This window comes from Lycorma delicatula, chromosome 3, assembly GCF_047948215.1.
Source record: "Lycorma delicatula isolate Av1 chromosome 3, ASM4794821v1, whole genome shotgun sequence".
In the NCBI taxonomy this organism is placed as follows: domain Eukaryota; kingdom Metazoa; phylum Arthropoda; class Insecta; order Hemiptera; family Fulgoridae; genus Lycorma; species Lycorma delicatula.
The window spans coordinates 158,218,985-158,238,963 of NC_134457.1; the positions used below are offsets into that span (position 1 = coordinate 158,218,985).

The 19,979-nt window shown below is 28.6% G+C and overlaps 1 protein-coding gene across 2 annotated transcripts in view; it reads left to right on the forward strand.

Moving 5' to 3' along the window:
- Nucleotides 1–636: 636 nt before the first annotated feature.
- The window catches only part of LOC142321006 (phospholipase B1, membrane-associated-like), a 217,256-nt gene continuing 197,913 nt past the window's right edge, over nt 637–19,979 (forward strand). For both annotated transcript variants that reach the window (XM_075358998.1, XM_075359000.1), the window contains exon 1: nt 637–749. The gene's annotated coding sequence lies outside the window, so the exon portion shown is untranslated. The remainder of the gene's footprint in view (nt 750–19,979) is intronic.

Genomic DNA, 19,979 nt, shown 5'->3' on the forward strand with positions numbered 1-19,979 from the left:
CCTGTAGCGCTATTGCAGAGCTTATTTATTTACCGTAAATATTTCCCAACTAATTTTCTTGAATATTTGTACAAAAGCCCTTTAAAAATACCAGAATGACAACAGATTATGTCATTACTTAAACAATTTGATACTAAGTAATGATTACGTTAAAAATTAAAAAAATATTTTCAAATCGTCTATGCAGACAATCTAATTTCTTGTTTGCTAATTTAAAAACCTAATGAATTATGCAGAAAAAACTTACAATTTTCGTCTTCTTATATTATTATTGGGATAAAGTAAAGTCTTCCTGTTTACGTTTCCCATTTGAATTTTCATGATGATTGAGGAGACTGGGTAATATATTTTTTTATGGTGGTAGTTGATTATTTTTTACTTTATAAAATGGTAAACACTACATTCATTCTATTTCTCTTTTGTAGGATTTATGTAAATAAATTAATACTATATAATATTAAAAGTGTTGTAGTAAACAAGCTTTGAGTTATAACTTCTAGGTCAAAGTATTAAATAATGAATTGATAAAACTTGTCAGTAATAACTGTCTACCAATACCGCGTTAAGTTCTTAAGTATTACAGTTCAAGTTAGTCGGTAGAATTTGGTTAACCATAGTTGATCGTATAGATGGAAAGGAGGGAGAACTCGGCACAGACCACGAGGATTCAAACACATAAACACAGTTACAGTCCGCCGCGTGAACTCCGTACGCTGTCAGTTACCTTCTCTTGGATTATACCAATACAGGTAACTTAATTAATTGTTTATATATTTAATAATAATACTATAATTATTTGATTAAAGTTTAATACATTTTATGAATGATTAGCTGTACAATACTTTTAAATGAAATAATGTAAATAACTAATTTTATGAAAAATTATACAGAATAATTAATTTGAGAAAATGATTTAAAATTTGCAGTGTTTACAGTATTAAATAAATTAATTTAAAATAACTTAAAAATGTTATAAGCAGGAATCGTTGTTAATTTTTATATGTAATTTCCCTTAATTCCCTGTAGCTCATATAAGTTTCAGGCTAGTGGAATGTAAATATTTCGGTAGGTTATGTTGGGCTGACCTAATTGTGTTTAAATAAAGCCTCCAGAAAATAATGTCCAAAAAGGTAACCTTTCTAAAGAAAGAACGTCTAGAGGTATTTTATAAAGAATGATGGAATTTGATCTCAACAGTATATTTCAGTAGGAACCGGTGGCAGTATTATTTCATGCTTTTAGCTTCCAATCGTTTAATGACTTTCTAATAAATAAGAATACATATTTAACTCATTTTTATATTTATTTTACCTTAATTTAAATATATATATATATATATTTTTTAATCACTTGAACAGAATTCAAATTAAAATTGCAATTTATATTTACAACGATCATACTATGAATATGATTCAGTGGTAATACAGTTTTATTATATTTTTATTGAAAAAAGTATGTATATATTTTTTGGTTTTTTATTATTATTACTGTTGTTAATTAAATAAAGGCACTGATTTAGGGTAGCTATTTAAATAACTTTACTAAAATGAGGGCAAGTAGAACTCAAATTTCCGAACTGGAAAATTGTAATATTAAAAGATTATTTTACCAACTGGAGTAAGTTAGGATTTATTCCTTGTCGAAAAACTATCCATTTTAACTTTATACATATTAGCTTGTTAAAATACTTTTTTAATTAAATTTGTTTATATCAATTTATTTTAATATTTAATGTCATATGGAGATATTGTTTAAAGCGAGAAAACTTATAACATTAAGTCGTTATTTTGTTAAAAATATGTTAGAATATAGATTTTAAAGAAAAAATATAATTATAGAACCCTAAATGTAAGTACAATATATTTTCAACGAAAAATAACGAAATAAGGTTTTGAGAATAAAAATTGCAATTATGAATTCTTTAAATCTAATATTTATCGAAAAAAATAAATTTGTTTTTGAATTGAAAAAATTTCCAAATGAGGTCGATCGGTTTGCATAGCCATCTATATGTGAAATATCTTAAAAAATGTATTTATCAGTATTAAAAGCTTTCCGTATAAAAATCATAAACAAGTTTTTTGTACAGGCTATTCTACTTTTTAGAGACATACATTTCATTTCAGTTTTTACAACCGTAATGGTAGTTTTGCAACCTATAAGAGAGGCTTCAATTTACGTACTCAGATTATTAATTTTTGTGTAATTAATTTAGTATGACCCAGATATGTAAATATGAACGACTATCAATATTTTATCATTTACTAAAGTATTTATATTTCAAATTTTAATTTAGCCTACAGGGCTGATTGCACATCTCACGAAAAAGAGGTTACGTATTCTTAATATTAGCCGGCTATGAATTGTATACTTATCTAGCTACGCAAGAAAGTTGTTTTTATTTTGAGGGTTTCCCTACTCAAGGGTAGTCATTCGGGTGAAATTAATTAAGTGGGGATAATAAATTTAAAAAAAAGAACATTTAAAATTTGTTTAAAAAATACAACGATACAACAAAGATATGGACATTTTTAGCTAATGTTTTTTTTTCAAGAAATACTAGTCAAAAAAATTAACATTTTTACATTTTAAGTGCAATAGGTAACTTGAGAGATGGTTTTAAATTTAAAATAATACTTTTGAAGATTAAAAAATATTTTTTGTTACCACAGACTATTGGAGAATGGGTGAAACGTTTTATAGTGCTTCGAAGGCCTACCGAAGCATTAAATTTAGATGCAAAAACTCCCATTAACTCATTTTCTGAAGTAAAGTGTAGCTAAAAGAATAAAAATATATAAAGAGCATTTTTTGGGAAGGGGGTTGAATATTAAATACTTCTTTTTGTAATTTGTAATCTTCATACAAAGAACTTCAACTTTTTTAAGAAAAATATTTTGCTAAAGTGCCCAGTAAAGTTTTGAAATTTTATTTCGATCAAAACACACCCTTCCCTTTTTTCAAGTTTTGAAAAATTAAATACAGAAAAAATCTCATTTTCCTCCGAATGTAGTATCCGTCTAACAAGTTTGAAGAAAAACGGTCGACGGGGTCAAGAGCTATAATACTAAATGCCAACCAAAGTACGTATTGTTCGTTTGAAAAAACAAATTTTTTGACTGGGAAGCATTGTATAAAACATTTTTTCTAGATTATTTACAATTTATTTTTTTATTAATATTTTTTTAAACGGCTCCTTAAAAAGGCACAAAAATTAAAAAAGTTTTTTTTTATCTGTCTGTATACTTTCCCGTTATAGCAGCTATAGCAGTATGTTGCCGCAGCCGGGAAAGTAAAAATGTAATTTTATAATAAGTAAATGTATATCTTACACATTACAATATTTAATACATGCATTACAACTTAACATTACAGTAATATGAAAAGTTTAATTGTAAAAAGTATTAGTTAAATTACAAGTTTTTATTTTCAACATAAATTAAGTTAGATTTGATTTTTTTAATAATAAAGAATTTTTTGTTATATTCGAAAATAAATTATCTTTTTTTTTATAAAAATAAGAAAAGCTATTATGATGGAATAAAAGTATTACATTTATTAATTTGGAATAATAAAATAATTTAACGTACGAAACCAGTTTAATTTATAACAACTATTTAACAAACTATTTACTATAATTTAAAACTGGAGTGTTTTTGTATTGTGTTTTTAAGATTGAACTTAATTTAAACATATTAAATAAAAAAAAAAAAAAAAATAATGAAAGATTTATAAATTACTAATATTTAAAATCAAGGCTTACTTAGCCTTGATCATCATTATTATTACATTACAGTTTTATCATCAAATCTTTAAATCTGTGTATTTAAAAGAAGTTGAATCTTTAAGTGTAAAGCAGATCTGCAATCTGTATTTTAATATCTATTGATAAATAATTTAAAAATTTTTATCAAAAAATTTAATAAATATTTGATAAATTGAATTAACTTGATATCAGTAAAAAATGGTTTAATATTTAAAAGTAAACATAAACCTTTATATTTGATGTAAAACAAATCAAATTTTAATATTGATTTAGGTTTAAAAAAAAATCTTTTTGTTCAAGAACCAAGCTTTCATTATTAAAAAAACTAAAAAAAACTTTTATTTATAAATTAAATGGAATGATATTTATAGTAACATTTCTGTAAGTAGTAAATTGACTTTGCAGCAAAGTTTAATCAATGAAGAAAAATTTTAAATAAAGATATTTCTTTACAAATAATGATTTTCGATTATAATTAGTTGTGGAACAGTACCAAAAACTAATGTTACATTATTGGTAATATCAAAAGTACTCTAATCAAAGTATCACTGAACATTATTATAGTATATGTATAATACAAGACATATTTTAGTTAAAAATATTATTTTTATTAATTTCTTAATAAGAGTATGTAAGAGATTTTTCTATGATGTGTGTATGAATTGGTGTGAGGAAGCTTAGAGAATTCTAAGTGAAACATAGTGTATTTAATTTGTATAGTTGATTGGTTAACCCAAGAGATTAATAAAGATAATATTTTTAACTAAAATATGTCCTGTTATATTTAATTCTATCCAATCAAGAAGAAAATAAACTTAAATTACATTTAATTTAATATATATATATATATATATATATATATATATATATATAATATAATTAATTATATAATATATATATACACACTAGCAAGCATTCCTGTTGCGGCTTCACCCGCGCTACATGGTGACTGGAGTTTCCCGTCGCTGTCAATTTTTTTTAATTTTGTGTTTTTAGTCAAGTTACCGAAGGCAGGTGCAGCCAGTCGCGTCACATACAGTAACAGTGGCTGTGTTGGTTGAGCCGCCAGCGTACACCGTCGCCGGCGGCTCAACCTTGACTATGAATTTCTAAACGATTTGATAAGGAAGAAATAAGAAATTGGTTAAGAATGTAAAATTTTTTTTTTGTTTTATCATATTTAAAACCCTAATAAATGTGCTTTATCTGAAAATTCCTAAAATAATTCTTTGATACCTATTTAAAAAATAAAGTTATCTACTATAATGGAAAACTGAATGTGATTTTGTGAATGCCATATTGTGTTATTCTAAAAATAGAACATAATATTTAATATTTCTGAGGTGTTTAAGATTTCAGAAGTAGTCTCTATGTGAGTGTATTTTGTGTGTGTGTATGCGCGTGCGCGTTACATGTAAAAAAATGAGAATATTTAAATGACTGGTTACCAACGTTTAGAATAATAAAAACAATTATAAAATTTAAAAAATTACAGCTGCCAAAAAATAAAAATATATAAATAAATTGGACTAAAAAAATAATAAATCGAACTAAAAAAAAAGAAACCAAGGTGTGGAAATAAAGGATAAACATCGTTATGCAATATTTAAATAAATAAAATAATGGATGACCTATCAAGTTTCATGTAGTTTTAATTTGTTTAAATGTAGTTTTTATGTTGTAGAAATAGCAGGCATTTAAGGTTGTCTAATAAGTTTTCACTAGGTCTTACATAGAAAATTTTGTCCAACATTTTGTGTCCAACAAATATTTAAATGCAGTCGGGGGCTCTTTATTATAGAATAATTACTATTAGGACTCTATACAGGACAATTACTATTCGGAGCCCCCGACTGCATTTTTTTCGTTGAAGGACAAAATTTTCTTATCGATGTAAGACCTGGTAAAAACTTAATCATTAGACAACCTTTTATTACTAAACCGTATAATTACTTTTGATTAATATAATTACTATTTATTTACTTTTATTCCTACTACCATGAAAATGATGATGATAATAATAATAATTTATTTACAAGACAAAAACGACACAAGATCAAGATATAGCTTATGAAAAAAAAAAAACAATTTAAAGGTTGAGGTAGAACTAAGTTTTACAATAATTATTTAACATTCATTTAAAATATATACTTCTTAGATCATTAAAAAAATTCTTCTTTGGCTAGAAAAATCTATTCTCTTGAAATTATCTTGTGTAGTAATAGTACTTATTTCTGTCGGAAAAATAGAATATATTATAAATAAAAGAACAAAAACTTCTAACACTGCGAAGGGAAATACATAGCTGAACTTCATTTAGCGCAGAATTTAATTCATGTAATACTTTATGAAAAAATAGTGATCCAAATGTTCTCTGCGACATGCAAGAGTTGGTAAATTATAAATTGACTTTAGTTGTTGTTTGTGAAGATGTTGAAGATGAAATTTGTGTGAAAAAGAAGAAACGTTCTGGACAGATTCATTGTTTTCTGAAGTATACTCTGTCTGATAATAATAATAAAAAAATTTTACGCTCTATGTAAAATTCGGCCAATACGAAGTTATGATATAATAGTATACTCGTATAAATATCTCAAATCATCAATATTCCCATGTAAATAGTCGTTAGAAATCTTCTACTTATGTTATCTCGAAGAAATTTATTGTACGATCACCAGAAAAAATTATATATTTGTCTTTGCATTGTGTTGAGAATTAATAACTGGCGATGTCTTAGATGAAAATATGATGGAATTAATAAATTATATTTTTAAAAACTGCTGGATTATTGACTGAGATTTAACTACCCTGCATTTTATTATCTTTTTTACCGTTAATGCTGATTTAAAAACACGATATCTATATTTTTATCTGTTTTTGTGAGAGGGCGTAGTAGTTCCTTACTCCTTTAATTTGTTTCCATTTTACTATCAAGTTGTAAAAGTTTTTTGGTGTTTATTTATCTGTTTTATTTTTATAAATTTTTAAAAAATTTAACAATTTTTTAATTATGTTGTTGACGGTTTTATTTCTTTTTTTCCTTGATATAATAATACCTTAACTGGTTGTTCGCTCATAAAATAAATTATAAGATAAAATCATCGAAATCGATGCGTTTAGTCGTGAAAAAACCTTCAACCAATATACTCGCATAAAAAATGCATAGGTTGAATCAAGAACCTGCTCCTTTTTTCTTGTCAATTTGCCTGGGATATAAAGATCGTAAAAAAAATTAATTACTATAGAAAAAAAGATTAGTCACCATAAAAACAATGTCGTAGTAATTTAATTTTATTATTAAACTATATACATTTTGGTAAATATTCATCAATATTTAATAAATATAAATATTTACAATATAAAATTGTACATAAAATTTAGTGGATAATATGATAAATAGTACTAAGCATTTAATAAACTCATTAAGTTACCAGAGTTAGATTAACACTGCCGCTATTAATAAAATTAATATTAAGCGATATAGACTGAACACTGCCACAATAATACATTAATCGCTGTTCCTAAATTGAAACGAAATATTAAATTTTATTAAAATTAAAAATAAAATAAAATATTACTGTAATAAAAATAAAATAGAATTTTATTTATTTTTATAATCAGCCACGGCCGACTTCCGAGGCTGAGTAGGTAGCATATTGTCAGCATTTTTTGAGATCCCAAGATCGAATCCTGGTCAGGCATTGCACTTTTCATGCGCTACCAGTTTCCACCAGCTGATGACCATAGATAGGTGTTGATGCTCGTTCTTTCATAACGAAAAAAAAATTGATACGCTTTTAAGTAAATGATTGATAATTATAAAAACTACATTGCGTGCAGATTAATTAGGTCTATAACATACTACTTAATTTCAGGTTATAACTAATACAATTACATTGTTTGATAATACAATTATATAACTGTTATATAATTTCTAATCACTTTGTAACATAAACATAAAATATAAAAATAACTGTTATTTAATTATTTAATTGTTAATTCCTTTTTTTATTTTTATTTTTTATTATGCCCCTCTCCTTGACCGGACCCACAACAAAAAAATCAACATTAAAATACAGTTCAAAGTAAATCTTCATTATTCGGGGGAAAAAATAAATCTAAGAAATCAATTAACCCTGGCTTTGGGCTGAGTTAATAACTCAGCCCAGGGGAGTGTCCTTTGACTCTGTTAACGGGCCTTCCCGCCCACCAACTGTACATCTGGCCAGGCAGGTCGGCCTGCCGGTTGGATCTTTTATACTGTGCCAGCCTCTAACCCTCAGCGAGGAGACTCCGGATCCAGCAATATTACAACCTCCGCCGAAGGCCGGGTCTCGCTCTTGTCTCCGTCTTATACCTCAAATGAGGGGTTCCTCAAGAGGATCCCCCCCACCAGAACTCTGATCTTAATTCCCCCTTATTGAATGTTGGCTTTTGAAAATCATCACGACACGGAACTGTCATAGCAGTAACATCATGTACGAGTCTCCAACTGATGATCGGGGCTGGCACACTAAGGCGTACCAGTCCTCACAGCTAAGGCTGTCCAACGCCTCCCGCTAGAAGCCCCTTCTCCGCTCCGCATCATCTTTAGTTTGAAGTACGGTCCGGGAAAAGATTCTGAAAGCATCCTAACGGGTTGCAGAAGCAATTATGTGAGTCAGTACGGATGCAGGTGTCAAGCCGGGAATCCCTGCACGAATTCTATATTCCTCCCATGCAGGGCACTAAAACAAGATGTGGTCGACAGTGTCGTGATCTGTGCACAAAATACAGTTTATGTAATTCCTAATTACATTATAATGTAAATAACAATATAAAATTAAAGTTTTTTTTTGGTTTAACAGATAAAACAAACATTAGGCTAAAAAGCAAAATAATTTAGATTATAAAATTTTATTTTTATATCCGAAGTAAAATAAGTCATTTTTATAGAACTTGATTTTAGAAAAAAGGAAAACTGAAATATCTTATACCACCTGTGTGGAAATCGGTTTCAAAAATTATTATGATTTTTTAGGCTACTATTTGATATTAAGGAGAAAAAATTGTTAAAAACTATTACTTTCTCTGTTATAGATAAACATTAAGAGTTAAACATTATTAGAAACATGAAAATATAACATACGACTTGGGAAATTCTATTAAAAAACTGTTTACAGATTGCCGTTAGGAAACTGAATTTTGTCGAACTAGTCATAGTTCAAGACAGGTTGATTTAGTAAATTATAATATATATTCTTTAAAGAAAGAAATTGAAAAATAGTTCTTTTTCATCATTAATCATTTGATTAGTTCGATGCTTTTCTTCATTTCTCCTATTTCCTAGTTGTATGTAAATGATCCAATTTCGACTTATTCAATAGAATCTTAGTTATCTGGTTCATATAACAATTAGATCTTTGTCAGTCTTCCTCTACTTTAGTTGATAATTGAAGCTCTCCTTTTAAATTTTGTTTGAATTCTTCACAGGAAATTTCAACACTTTTTCAGTTTTCAGCAGTTATTATTTTATTATTCTAAATTTTCAGCGCAAATTATTGCTTCATAAACTTTCATTATTTTTTTGTTCTTCTATTTTTATTTATCTTTACTAAATCAATTACAGATACTGATTACGACTGTTTAATAAATGATATGCACACCAGTTGGCAATAATGTGTAAAATCTTTGCTGGTATGTTTGATGATTTAATTTGTAACATAATAACGATAAAATTCCAGGGTGATCTTAATTTATTAACCAATCACTTTGCTTTATCAAGTACAAATTTCATTAATGAAATTTCTCTTGAAATAACTGAAAAAAAAACTTTAAAAAATGTATATATTTTTGTTATATTTAAACCTAAAAGAACTTTTCACTCCTGCGGAAGAGGTAAGATAATTTAAAAAAATATGTTTTTAATTGTCTAATAGCTAAGTAATCTTTTACGATTATCTTCGTTTAACTTCAACTCTTTTTGACCAACAATATTCCAATTATCACTCATCATTCGATTAATTCTGTCAAGAATTGTTATTCTTAAAACTAAAAAGAAAAACCGGTTTGTTCATATTGAAAGCCGATTAAGAAATCCGTGAACTGTAATTAAGAATTTAGGCATTACAACCAAGGAAATGAAGTGGTATTTTGTTCATTAAGTGTGGAGATAAGAAAGTACTGTAACTATTACGTTGTAGACTACAATAATCAGTTAATCTGAATTTCTATTCATAAGACAATCAGCCATCAGCAGCCACCATACATGACTCCATCTGAAAATACAGTGCATTGGTCCCACTACAAAACTAGCGTCCTATCATTCCTTTTTTTCTTCCGTTTAGCCTCCGGTATTTCTTCAGAGGATGAATGAGGATGATATGTATGAATGTAAATGAAATATAGTCTTGTAAGGTCAACCGTCCCTGAGATGTGTTGTTAATTGAAATCCAACCACCAAAGAACAGTAGTATCTACGATCTAGTATTCAAATCTTTATAAAAGCCTTTACTAAGATTTGAAACTTGAACTCTCAAATCGCTGATTTGCGATGACGAGTTTAACCGCTAGACCAACCCAGTGGGTTGCCCCATCATCCTGCTAGTCGGAACGGCACTAGCATCGAAAGGCCTTCAGTGGACTGAGTGACGGGGGACTGTGTCGAAAGAAGGACGCAAATATATTTTGATAATTTCCCTAAAAAAAACCCGAATAAAGATATTTTTACACACACGAAATTCAAACGATCGGAATGACTTCCGTATATCTTAAAAACAAACTAAAATTATATATATATATCCGTCATTAAAATTAAATTGAAGACGCAAATGATAAACCAAAAATCAATAGAATTCTAAAAACAGGATATTTATTTACAGACAAAGGAACCCGAAATGTAAGGGTTTCGGACGAACTAAGAAAGATCATATCCGATAATCTAAAGAAATATTGGAAAATACAGAAGTCCAAGCTACCGAAGAAAGTCAGAAGGAAAACTAACATAAATTTGTCTTAAGTGATCCAATATGATCATTAAAAAAAAAAAAGAGCAAGTTATTAATCTTCAAACTCACCTGAACAGATATAACTTCTAAATTTTTGTAAACGGTTCTTGAGGACTCCGTAATTTATTCCTCTATAATTTTTACCTTCTACAAATCCATGTAATATCAAATTAACTAAAATTTGGATTGTCTGAAATATTTTTACTGTCGAAGTTCATCTCTGAAAAAATAACAGATTTTTAAAAAGTAATCTTTCATTTTTTTACTAGTCAGACCTGTTCATTAAGATATTTATTACCCCATTTAATTTTTAATATGATTTATTTAGTATGTATGCATATACTTATAATATTTAATTAAAGATGAATATATAAATTAAACTATAATTTCAAATGTAATTATGCTACTGATCCGTTATATTTTAACAGATTTAATTTTAAAAATTATTTATGTGTTATGATATAAATTTAATCTATACATTTTCATAATTTAAGTTTTTTAAATATTTTACATAAATGTATAAATATATAGAAGAATTAAAAAAAATATATAATAAGAATAACAATGAAATTATTAACTAAAGCTGGAAGGAAATTCAGCGTTAGAAAAACTATATAAATTGACAAATTAAAATATTGCGTTTGGGAAATATAATTGAATAACCTGCAGGTTGTGCAAGTTACATTATTTCCCACGAATTACTAATCGTGATTTTAGCACTTCGTGATTAACTAACTAGTAATGGGAAACTTTAAAAAGACCGCATAGTTATTAAATAGACAATTTTTTAAATTTATTTTTAAATAGTAGCGGTCGTAATTAAATTTACCTCAAAATAATTTATTTACATTATTATCATATCTCACGATTAACAAGTGTACTGTAAGATTGAACGTTATAACCTCTAAATTTAATCTTTAATTAATCTTCTCTTTAAACATCTATGTAAATAAAAGATAATCTTCGTTTTGTGTGTGCCCTAGCAACTCAAAAAATACTACCACTTAACCGATTTCGCTGAAAATTTCACAATCTATTATTATTTGTCCCGAAAGTGTTTAACATGTTATTAGTTTACACGTTTAAATAACAATACGTCCAGAACAAAATATTGGTCAGGTAATAACTATCTGAGGAAGTCGATATTGACGTAGACAACGATCGATATATACGACATCTCCCGGTGTATTCAACGACATTAAATTTAGTAAAAGTAGTTTAAGGTTATTTATTTATACTTTTTTTTAATGGCTTATATAGTAGTGAGATTAGTGAGGTTTAAACTGTGTTAAACATTCCGGTAATGACGCACTGGGACTCCCTCATCCCTTTGTGAAAATGAGGCCCGGTGTGAGTGCCCTACACAGAGTGCTCTCACTAGAGGCATTGGCGTCAAGATTGAGTCCCGGTTTCTCGGATGGGTCCAGGAACGACATAATCGGTTTTGGATACCCCGCCCTAGGAGTTAGAGGCAGGCAATGAAAAGATCTAACGGGCGGGCTGACCTGTCGGACTAGACTTATGGCCGGGAATAAACCCGGGGGGAAGGCCCCCCGGACTTATGAACGGGGGAAGGCCCGTTTGAGTAGACAACCCCCTGGGCTGAGCTTTGCTTTGTTGTAGCGGCCCGGGGGTAGGATGAAAAAAAGAAAGAAAAAAATTCCGGGGTCATAAGAAGAAAGAAAATTAATACTAAATTAATATTGTATAATTTATTGTTTTCGTAATATTGTCCGTTTCGTTGTTTTCATAAGTTGCAAAAATGTAAAAAAACGTAAATAATAATATTAATATTTATAAAGTAGAAAAGACTTTTACAGTTTAAAAATAACAGTGCGACCAAAGCGATAAAATATTGGTCGACACAGTTTGAGCCAAGAGAATGAGAGAATGCAGAAGAAATGAAACAGCGAAATTAACAGAACAACGAAATAGATAATATATGTAAAATATAATAGAAAATTTGTTTAATCATAACCTCAAATTTAGCAATACCGAAGCATTGCCGGGTCCACTAGTTATGATATTAATAAATTATAAACTCTATTGATAATGAATGTTATTATTAATCATAGGAAATCAGTTAATTAGAGCGAAAATTTCATTTTATCTTTCGTTCATTTCTATTTGTCTGGCATATTTATGTTTTTCTACCGAGTAACTTTTATCGTTAACATCATTTAAATAATGTACTGATAAAATAAATTTAATTAAAATATATTTAAAGATTTAAAAAAAAATACATTTAAACTAGCCGATGAAGTGAATTGCTGTAGTTAAAAGAAACCGAACTATAATACTTCTTGATTATACTTGTCAATAATATACTATATAATAAGCATGGATCACAAAAGAAAACTTTTAATTTTCAAGTTATATTTTATGAATCATTAAATGAATAAAAAATAGTTTTGGACCACATAAAATAAAGTTTTTTCTAATTTGTCCTGAGTTTCATTTATTTGAATGAAACCTGTAGGAATTATTGCAAATTACGCATAAAAGTTCCCTTTTATTCAACTTTTTACTCCAGAAATGCGATTACAATGTTTCATAAGTTTGTTAACAGATTATTTAAAAAAAAATTATTTAAGTATGTGTGTTAATTTTTTGAAATTATTATTTAAGTATTTTAATCTGCTGTTTAAGTATTTAAAAAACAGTTTCCGACCACCTACTTCAAAATGGACAATGTTTTTAAAAAAGTTAAGAATGTTTTTCCCGCTGAATAACACATTTTAACAACGCTATTATGTTACATACATAGATTCATAATTTCTTTTAAAAAAGTAACAACATAGTTGTAGGACTTTCCCGTCACGCGGCTAAAGTTGAGTCCCAGGAAAGTCCTATAACTGTGGGTTGTTTCTGATGTAAGGCTTATACACATATAAACACGCAACTTATTTTAAAATATTTATGATTTAATTAAAAAAAATTTTTTTTTCGCTTATTTAATTCAATTATTTTAACTAAAGAGATCGCGCATATCGTATTTAATTCGCGCGGGTGTGGCGTTACTAGTGGCGACAGTCGTCACTAACTAAACTAGTGTAATTTCACTAGTTACATAGAACTTAATTCGCTTGTACGGTCGGCAGACTAGGGTAGCCACGAGGCTTAATGCACCATGTACAGAGTCAACCGGGTGATCGAGTTTGAGACCCAGCCAGACCGAGTTACTTTTTTACACTTAAATATTACTCATTTATTTAATTCTACCGCTCATCTGTGACGTCACAACATAGCAGTAGGTAGAAATTTTTTGGGGTGGGGGAGCGATTTTGTAAAATTTTTTTGCAGATATTGTTATTTTTTAATTGCCTAAGAAAAATATGACTTTAATTAAGCAAAAACTTCAGATACTGAGGATGACCTTGCTCTACAGCCTCACTCCCTTGATCTTTTAAGTTGAAAATTTAATGGAATCAATGCTCCATATATAGAATAACTGTAGACCAATGACCAGTTTTAGTCAAAATCGGTCCTGTAGTTCTGGAGATATAAGGTGATTTAGAGACCAACACCGAACACACGTACATACAAACATTGACACCCGCAAAATTTCCATCCGGTTTTTTAGGTTCTTAGGCGTCAAAATGTCAAGATCCGGCGAAAACCGCATATGCCAAAATTGGAAGGATTAAAATATTTCCCTTCTAGAGCTATAACTCTGCTATAGCGTTCGTTATCTAGACGGGAAAGTAAAAGAAATGGTAAAATAATTTTGAAGGAAAGAAGAATTTCCACTAAAACTAGTGGAAATCTTGCCTATATAATATCTAAACATATCTAAATAATCTTATTTACGCTTAACATATATTTGTTGAACAAATATATCTATATTTGTTCAACAAATATATGTTAAGTGTACAACATTGTTCAGACTATATTTATTTGTACAGCTGTTTTTCAGAAGAAAACTTTTAGCTTTAATTCTGTTTCTGAGAAACTGTAGGCTAACGTAAACCACAATCAAATTTCTGTATTCTTGGACTGAAAAAAAATTGATCACAAAACATTAATTACACAACTGGCGCAATATTAAGCTGTAGAAGGAAAATATTTTGAATACTTGGTTTAGAAATCAACGGTTATATTTGAATTACTTCTTGCTTTTCATTATCTTAGAGGATAAATAAAATTATAATATTTTACACACTAAAGATTTACTAAAGAAATGTTAATTAATGTTATAAAAACTCTTAAAAATAAGTAATTTCATCATGGTTTTTCTGATTTTTTTTTTCTAATCCGATTTAAAATTTAAATAAATTTACACTGGAAAAAACGTTCACACATTTCAGTCATCTGACCGGTATTAGCATGACAGGATGATAGCAACTTTTTAATTTTTCGTAGTTTTAATTCGCTAAATATTTTCAAAATCATTAATAAAAATTCGTTAATTGCTCTTCAAAAGCGCATGTAGAGGTAAATTTATGAATCCTTTTAATTTATATTTAGTAATTATAAAATATTAATTTCCTGTATTTGTCGATTTAAAAGTTATTCATATATTCGAGAAGTTTCTTGATTTAACATATGTTAAAGAAGACAATTTCTTAGGTAAAAACCCATCAGTTAATTAAATTAACAACGGTTTAATACTAAGAAAATATGTTTGAATTAGATTGTACTGTACGGTGCGTGAAGTGAAAAACTGAAATTTTACGAATTAAAAGATTCGTATATCAACTATCGGAGTAAAATAACCATGTTATATAAGTTGAAATAGGCGTATTATATCAAAATAAGAATATAATTTAGTTATGTTTTACTTATGTACTTGCGGGATTTCATTTTTAATTAGATTTTATTGCAAAAAAGTAAAAGTGTTAAGTTTAGCATGGAGTAATTTACGCAGTTACAGCGTAGAATAACTATCTAAAAACAATAATTAAAATAACGATAATAAAATATTAAGTGAATTTTTACATCATACTTAAAAAAATTATGTAATTTTTTTAGGTTATAAAAATTATAATATCCTTTTATAATTTTTATATGTTTATGTAATTACAATATTATTAATTATTTATATAATATTAATAAAAATTATTATTGTTATGACGAGCTAAATTACCATCTATTCCTCGAATACTAGATGGCAAAAAAGTTACATGAGAACATTTTTAATAAACTTTACTTACTTTCCAAATTCATATCGATCTGAAATCATTTATTACAAGAGATAAATATTAAAAATTAAAAAACACGACTGCCAAAAAGAAACATTGCTGACAAGCATCCTCCTTAATCTAGGATAATTATAGAGCGTGCGAAAGACAATTTTGTATACAGTATAATTTTTTTAAATTTTTTGAATTTATTTAAAAAAAAAAAATAAATATTTATATACCTACGACACTCCCAGTAACGTAAGAATTCCAACGCGGGGTCATACATCTAAATAGGTTCAGATGTTAAGCTGCTACGGTGGAACAAACATACATACATACATACATACACCCTAATTACAATATACTCCGTTATGTTATTCTTTCAACAGCAGGAAACGTGTAATAAAAATAGGTACCAAGTGATTGAATTGCTGTCCTCCGTGGCGCGAGTGGTAGCGTCTCGGCCTTTCATTCGGAGAATCCGAGTTCGAATCCCGGCCAGGCATGGCATTTTCACGCGCTATATTTGTCATTAATCTCATTCTCTGAAGCAATATCTAACGGTGGTCCAGGAGGTTAAAAAAAAGAAGAAAAAAGTGATTGAATTACAATAAAAATGCTCTTGTAAGATGATGGAAAGAAACCCTATCTGGAAGTTTAAAAACATATCAATGTAAGTAGCTTAAATTCTATTAAGTTGAGTATTCAAAGCATACAATTCTGAATAACAGTTAAAAATTCTATCTCTGGAAATAAAAATTTAAAACTATTCTTAGTTCCATTTTCGAAATAAAAAAGAAAAAGGAAAAATACAACAAAATATTTTGGTCCGTAGACGCTATTTTCTTTAAAAATTCATTCTGAACATGGTTTTTTTTTCTGTACTACATTTCATTTATTTACAATCGGTTCCAAGAAGGAACCATAAGTAAGTAGAATTTATGAGGGGTTTCCAGTGAATCTCCCGTAAAGCATACATGCATAAGACAATAGTACATTTACATAAATGCACTTGAACAGATTTACTCCATAAAAAGTATAAAAGTCCATAAAAATAACAAAAAATCAAATAATATTACAAGACAAAGGGAAATTGAAAGAAAACAGTAACATTATTTATTTATGAAAGAAATTTAGGCCCTTCATCAGTCGTAGAGAAGATGCTTATCACTTAAGAGCTGTCGTCCACGCCCAAGTCACTCACTCAGACTCTCCCAAATCCAGCACTTAAAGGCGTTTGAGTGCATGACATTACTACCGTTGTCTAAGAGATTCAGCCTAAACAGTACTCGTACATATGAACAACTAGCGGTTGTTAATAATGTGAACCGATTCATTTGATTTTTTCTCGGACATAAGGCAGTTCCAAATGGTTATGAATTTCTTCGTTCCGAGCAAACCTGCGTAATGATTCTCGCCAACTTATTCTGGGAGCGTTGTATATCTTCAATCTTCCTCTTCCTCGTCGTACCCAAGCTATATACCATACGATCAAATGGGTTTCAGAATGACCTTGAATATTAAAAGTTTGTTGGACAGCGACAAATCTGAATTTCTGTTTAGTAACCAATAAAGCTCTTTAAACTTGATGTTTAGCTGTTTTCTGTTCACTTTCACATGGTTCTTCTATGTCACGCGACGACAAGGTGGAGGTACTGTACTTGGTCAGAATACCGATGAAAACGCCGTCTAGGTTGATCCACTTTAATCTTAGCCAAGATGCCGAGAAGGATCGTCTAGGTTGACCCGGGAACAGTCATCCTTCCGTAACGCAAACGTGACGTGACTCGATTTATTGCGATTTACTTTTATTCTTCACTTAAAAAAGCCGATTGAAGATTCCCCGAGACCCCGCGCAGACGAGAGTCTTCACCAACGGTAGGATCGCTGTGTCATCAATAAATGAGGTAATGGTTATATAGCCGCAATGAAAATTATGTACAGTACCGGTGCCAGTGCTGAACCCTGAGGAATCCCCGATCTAATGTCAAAGAATCCAGATAACTTGTGGTTGCACCTGACCTGGGAATAACGTCCATCGAGGAATATGTAAATTAAAAAAATAAATTTAACCTAAAGTGGAATGGATTTAATCTTTTTTCCTATTATTTTTTCTTGCAAAATATTTTTGAATGCGTGAATGTCAGATGTTTTTTGTTTTTATATTAAGAGGGGGGAGGCCTACTGCAAAATATTTAAAATGATGACATAGCATACATTCATAAAATTTCAATAATATAAATTTCTGAGAAAAAAGTAATAAAATAGATTTATTCTTGAATTTCATTACACAATTTTTTCCAGTTACTTTGTAGAAACAGAAAAAAATATTTTGATGTAAATCAATATATTGGATTGACATAATAATGGGTATACAGCGATTAATGTGCATTTGCTTCATTATATGAATCACAGAAATTAGCTGAATATAAGAAACTTTTTAGCAAAAATGAGTCGAAATATAGTTATACTCGTAAACCGCCTATGGAATAAAAAAATAAGTACTTGCCAACTTATAAAAAATTTGAAACAATAAAATTCTCTATATCATCCACATCCAATTTTCATCACATTTTATCCGATTTTTATAATTGAAAATTCACACCATTTTATAAATTTCATTCGCGGGGTCCTGTGAGCTATATGCAACAAAATGCTTCTTAGTCGGCGCACATCATAACACAAAATTACAGGAACCTAGTATTTAATACACATTTTTGAACCAAAATGATGTTGAAAAATGTGATTTCTATTACAAATAATACCAAATTTTATCCATATTAATGTGAAAAAAGGTTTTATTTAATAGCTGAAAAAAATTTCCTCATTAAAACATAATCTTGTAGTAATCTATAAATAGTTTGATTATATATTTTGTTTAATTCCTTATGAAATTTTACATCATTACTTATTTACAAACAATTTGGGAAGCAATAACACTTTCCATTCAATAATAGATAGTAATAGATAAGATGCAGAAAACTCAGAGAGCTATGGTAAGGTTGATGTTGAAAGTAAAACTAAATAAAGAAAAGAATACTTAGATAAGATCTCAGTAGTAAAGGATGTCGGAGAAATAATAGCTAAAAGCAAATAGAGGTGGGCAGGCCATGTGGCAAGAATGGAACCAGGGAAATGGGCAAGGAAATTTCTCGAATAGCAGCCATATATGGCAGGAGAGAGAGAGAGTGAGAAAGAGGGAGTGAGAGACCGGACAGACAATGGGTGGGTGATGTGAGAAGAATGGGAGGGAGACTTGATGAAGGTAAAAATAAATCACGAGGAATGGAAATATCATGAAGAGGCATACGTTGTTAATATATTGGAGATGGCTAAGAGGAAGAAGAAACTAAAATAGCATTTTCTCAATTCCCATTTTTGAAATAATTTTCTCCGAATCTATGTAAAATTTAGTTCTGATAACTGTTTTATTTAATATTTCAGATCAACAAATATATAAAACACCAAACAAATCCCTTAATTTGGGTCACTAAGAATTTCACTACGGCTTCACTTTATCCTTAGAACAAAAATCGAAGCGAAATATTCCTCTAGTTGCAACTCGAAAACAAAGCGATTTTGGATGTGTGTTTATACAAAACTTACACTATATATAAAAAAATCAAATCTCAAAGTGTTGTAATTTTGAATCATTCCTATTCAATTATATTTTTAAAATTTATAATTTTATTTTACGTTTTCATACGACTGAATTTGTAAGCTACATATTTAATAAACAAGTAAAATTGTCATCTTATAAGGTAAAATATGTTTGTTAAGTATAATATTTTTCTCATTTAACGATTTAATAGTTATGAAATAGTGAGGTTGTTTGGTAGGTTTTTACTTTTTATCAAGTCATGTAATGTTATGCAGTTATTTTTGTTCAGTTATTATAATATAATATTGTTTATTTATTATCTTGTTTAATTTGAACGTGTTTTTTATTTATTTTTTGCTTTGTTAAATACATATGTTTTTAAGCAAGTAAAATATAAAAATTGATAAATAAAATTTATTATGAAAAATTACTGAAAGTTATTAAAAAGAAAGCAAAAGGTGAAACTCTTTCAAAAATTAACAGAAAGGGAAACTAAATTAAGT